We start from the raw sequence: 5,586 nt of genomic DNA on the forward strand, positions 1-5,586 counted from the left end.
CGAGACCCAGGTTCAACCCCACCACTTCCTCCTGCTTCCGGCTGTCAGGTCCCTGACTAAGCGCGCGCACGCGCGTCCGAGAACGCTTGAGCACAAATGCCTGAGCGCCAGCTCGCGCCCGGGTGCCTGGCTGTCCGCCCGCTCTACAGGCGGCTCCGCAGTTAGCCTTGGTGCTACGCTAAGTCTTCAGTCATGTCTGACTCTTTGCGAGCCCACGGATCATAGCCCGACAGACTCCTCTGTTCATGGGCTTCTCCAGGCAGAGTACTGGAGTGGATTGCCATTTCCTACTCCAGGGGATCTTCCCAACCCAGGGATCCAACCTGAATCTCTTTCTTGTCCTGGATTGGCAGGCGGGTTCTTTACCACTAGCGCCACCTGGGAAGAGATTCCTTCAGTTCAGTTCAGTTCAGTCGCTCATTCGTGTCCGACTCTGCGACCCCAGGGATTGCAGCACACCAGGCTTCCCTGTCCATCACCAACTCCCAGAGTTTACTCAAATTCATATCCATCGAGTCGGTGATGCCATCCAACCGTCTCATCCTCTGTCGTCCCCTTCTCCTGCCTTCAATCTTTCCCAGCATCAGGGTCTTTTCCAAGGAGTCAGTTCTTTGCATCAGGTGGCCAAAGTTTTGGAGTTTCAGCATCAGTCCTTCCAATGAATATTCAGGACTGATTTCCTTTAGGATGGACTTGTTTGATCTCCTTGCAGTCCAAGGGGCTCGTAAGAGTCTTCTCCAACACCACAGTTCAAAAGCATCAATTCTTTGGTACTCAGCTTTCTTTATGGTCCAACTCTCACAACCATACATGACTACTGGAAAAACCATAGCTTTTAGTAGATGGACCTTTGTTGGCAAAGTAATGTCTCTACTTTTTAATATACTGTCTAGGCTGAACATAGCTTTTCTTCCAAGGAGCAAGTGTCTTTCAATTTCATGGCTGCAGTCACCATCTGGAGTGATTTTGGAGCCCAAGAAAATAAACTGTACTAATTCCATTGTTTGCCCATCTATTGGCCATGAAGTGATGGGACCGGATGCCATGATCTTAGTTTTTTGAATGTTGAGTTTTAAGCCAGCTTTTTCACTCTTCTCTTTCACTTTCATCAAGAGGCTCTTTAGTTCCTCTTTGCTTTCTGCCATAAGGGTAGTGTCATCTGTGTATCTGAGGTTATTGATATTTCTCCCGGCAATCTTGATTCCAGCTTGTGCTTCATCCAGCCCCGCATTTAGCATGATGTACTCTGCATGTAAGTTAAATAAGCAGGGTGACTTACCTGGCATGCAAAAGCTGTACCTGTACTGGGGTTAGTTGCTCAATCGTGTCCAACTCTTAGCCCACCAGGCTCCTCTGTCCGTGGGATTCTCCAGGCAAGAAAACAGGAGTGGGTTGCCATGCCCTCCTCCAGGAGATCTTCCCAACCCAGGGATCGAATCCAGGTCTTCCACATTGCAGGAGGATTCTTTACCATCTGAGCCACCAGAGAAGCCCATGAATACTGGAGTGGGTAACCTATCCCTTCTCCAGGGGATCTTCCCTATCCAGGAATTGAACTGGGATTTCCTGCATTGCAGGCAAATTCTTTACCAGCTGAGCTACCAGGAAAGCTCAAAGCTGTAACTGCCAGCACCAAAATCCCGGCTTTGTACCTTGCCTTCCAGGCACCCCCTGCTCCATGTTACTCGTTGAGATGTGTCTGTCACTCTTTCGTCTTGCCCTTTGGTGCGTAGGTGCTTCGAGTACATGCCGTTACGTGTCCCGTTCTGTGCCCAGTGCAGGAGAGGAAAGCCTGTAGTCCCACTCGGTCTCCTGGGTCACCTCTGCCCTCAGTGTGATTTCTTTAGGGAATCTGGTTGCCATGGTTATCGTCATGGTTACTACCATGGTCCCAGTCATAGTGATAGATCTGTTTTCTGGATCTGGAGCATTTCAATGGAGAAGAAATGGAAAGGAGACGAGTGATTTAGTTTTGGAGACAACCTAATTGGAATTTTCAGGTAGAGGTTCCCAGTGAGTTACCGGAAGCTTGGGAGTGAAGATGAGTCAGTAAATGGGAGAGAGTTCAGAGGTAAGATGAGAAGAGGAGCTTCCCCCCAAATACCTCCTAATTCGTTGAGCCAAAAATCTCCATTGGCTCAGCTTAGATCAAATAACCTTAGACATCATACTTCAGTAATGGGATGGTAGGTTGGTAGAGTCTCTAGAAAAACTTGGCGTTATGTATCAGGAGCCTTAAAAATATTCATCCCTCTTGACTCAGCATTTCTTATCCTAAGAAAACCAGCCAAAATTCAAAGTTTTATAAACAAAGACGCTCTTCATTTTTTGTTGTTGTTGTTTGTGAAAAAAAATACAATTAAAAAATGGAAACAGAGTGTCCAGAGGTAGGAAAGTATAGAGTATCACTAGAGCAGTGATTCTCAAGACTGTACTAGAGAGACTTTCTGGGCAGTGCAGTGTTGAATTGGTGATGGATGAGGGGCGTAGTGTGCTGCAGTCCATGGGGTCTCTGAACCGAACTGATTGGGTCAATGCCTCTTCCTGTTGGAGAAGTGCCCTCCTCACACTGCTATCAAGGGATTTACAGATGTAATTATGTCCCCAAATCAGTTGACCTTAAGAAAGTGACATTATCTAGGTGGTCCTAACCTAAAAACATGAGCCCACTAAAAGCACTGTCCCTAGCTGGTGGCAGAAACTTCTAGAAAGGAATGCAACTTAGCCAACACTTTAATTTCTACCTTACTGAGAACCCAGACATGTTGTGCCCAGACTTCTGACCTACTGATCTGTGGGTTAATAGATGAATGTTGTTTTATGCCACTAAATTGGTGATAAATTATTACATAGCAACAGAAAAATATATGCTCTACTGCTTGTACCCAGGTGAACTGATCCCACCCTCTGTCCTTGGTACCCACCAGTAGTAAGTCTTAGGGGAATGTAAGGTGGTTTTCCCTCCCCAGCCCTCTCCCAACCGCAGTTAATACACAGAGTACACCCTGTTTCACAAGGCTGGACTGAGGCCAAGACAGGGCTCTGCCTGGCCCTTCCTCACTCATGTCCTCAGGTGCCCCCTGAAAGTCTTTGACCCCTTTAGTGCAGTCTCTTTTTAATGTCTGTTGCTGTTGTGTTGCTTCTATTTTTTGGCTGTACTCCAAGGCATAATGATGTTTGTTCCCCAAGCAGAGATCAAACCCGGACCCCGTGCCCCTGAAGTGGAAGCCATAGCCTTGACTAGATGGACCTTTGTTGGCAAAGTAATGTCTCTGCTTTTTAATATTGACCCAATAGAACACAACAAAGAAAAAAAAAACAGAAGAGGAAGTTATTAGAACAATGACATGATCTATTTTGAAATATATAATGCCTTCAATATTGGATACGGTTTCATTACATGGTAATTACCAAAATAGTGTCGTATAATGGTGAGAGAGTTAAAACATCATCTGTTCTGGGTGTTAAACAGGCTAAGAATGACTTTGACCCCTCCTCTCTTTCCTTTTCTGAATTATCATGCTTCGTTGCTCAGTCGTGTCCAGCTCTTTGCGACCCCACGGACTGTAGCCTGCCAGGCTCCTCTGTCCATGGGATTCTCCTGGCAACAATACTGGTGTGAGTAGCCATTCCCTTCTCCAGGGGATCTTCCTGACCCAGAGATCAAACCAGGGTCTCCTGCATTATAGGCCAATTCTTTACCATCTGAGCCACTGGGGAAGTTCCTCAGTTTTTTTTTTTTTTTTTTTTTTTATTAGCTGTTATTATCTGGAGATGAGTGATGAGGGTTGATAGTCAAAGGACTGGTTCTGGTCTCTTCTAGAAAGCTTTCAAGAGCATGTCAAGACTTTCTTTTTAGAATGTAGGGTTATTCGTCATATATCGCATTCAGGTAAAAGGAAAAAAATCTCTTTCTACATCCTGTAACAAATGCTTAGTGACGGTTTGGATTGGTTTTTTTCTGCAGATTTACATCCGTTGTCCTCTGCCTTTCCTTACCAAGCAACGGGGGCTTTTTGTACATCAAAGCCAGGGGTCCAAGACTGTGGCCCTTAGGCCAAATTTCACCAGTTATCTTTTTTATGAGGCTTGCAAGTCAAGAATGGTTTTTATATTTAAAATTATGTTTATTTATTTAATTAATTTATTTTGTTTTTGACCATGCTGCATGACTGGTAGGGTCTTAGTTCCCTGACCAGAGATCAAACCTGGGTTCACAGCAATGAACATGTGGAGTCCTAACCACTGGACTGTCAGGGAATTCCCAGGTTTTGCATTTTAATTTTTTTAAAGGGATATTCCTTTACTTTGCATTATGACCAACAGTGATTATCAATTTTATGATGATGCCGTAATTTAAAAAGTAATTTTATTCATTAGTTTTTTTGGCGGCCCTGGGCCCCTGTTGCTGTGCACAGGCTTTCTCTAGTTGCGGCGCGTGGGGGCCAGTCTTCGCTGCGGTGAGCAGACTTCTCTTTGCAGTGGCTTCTCGTGGTGGAGCACAGTCTCTAGAGTGTGTGGGCTTCAGTTGTGGTGTGTGGGCTTAGTTGCTCTGAGGTGTGTTGAATCTTCCGGGACCAGGGGTCAAAACTGCGTCCCTAGCAACGGCAGGTGGATTCCTAACCATTGGACCACCAAAGAAGTCCCTCAGTTCTTACATTTTTAAATGGTTGAAAAAAAAATGATTTGTGGAAATTATATGAAATGCAAACTTCAGTGTCCATGTAGTTTTTTAGAACACAGCTGTGCATATTTGTTTATGAATGCTTTATGGTTGCATTTGTGCTACAGAGAACAACTTGAAGGGTTATGATTGAGGCCCCGAAGCCTCAAATATTTACTGTCTGGCTCTTTACAGAAAATGTTTGCAGATGCTTGCCATAGACAATAATCACTGTCCATCAAAGGTGTTGCATGTATATTTTTCCCAGTTTTTTTTTTTTTTATCAAAGGTATTTTTATCCTATTTTCTTCCAGGTGTATTGAGATATAATTGACATACAGCACCGTATAAGTTTAAGGTGTATGGCATAATGATTTGACTGACTAACATCATGAAATGATGACCACAATAAGCTTAGGGAACATCCGTCATTTCCTAGAGATACAACATTATAGAAATAGAAAAAAAATTTTTTTCCTTGTGATGAGAATTCCAAGGGTTTACTCTGTAACAACTTGCATATATAACATAGAGCAGTATTAGTTATTGGAGAAGGCGATGGCACCCCACTCCAGTACTCTTGCCTGGAAAATCCCATGGACAGAGGAGCTTGGTGGGCTGCAGTCCATGGGGTTGCAAAGAATCGGACATGACTGAGCGACTTCACTTTGACTTTTCACTTTCACGCATTGGAGAAGGAAATGGCAACCCACTCCAGTGTTCTTGCCTGGAGAATCCCAGGGACAGGGGAGCCTGGTGGGCTGCTGTTTATGGGGTCGCACAGAGTCGGACACGACTGAAGCGACTTAGCAGTGTTAGTTATATTTATCATGTTGTACATCACACCCCTAGCGAAATCATTAGGCCGCATCTTGGGGTGGTCTGACTCTCTGCAATTCACGGGGTTGCAAACAGTCGGACAT

The sequence above is a fragment of the Bos indicus x Bos taurus genome, chromosome 29 (assembly GCF_003369695.1).
Source record: "Bos indicus x Bos taurus breed Angus x Brahman F1 hybrid chromosome 29, Bos_hybrid_MaternalHap_v2.0, whole genome shotgun sequence".
In the NCBI taxonomy this organism is placed as follows: Eukaryota; Metazoa; Chordata; class Mammalia; order Artiodactyla; family Bovidae; genus Bos; species Bos indicus x Bos taurus.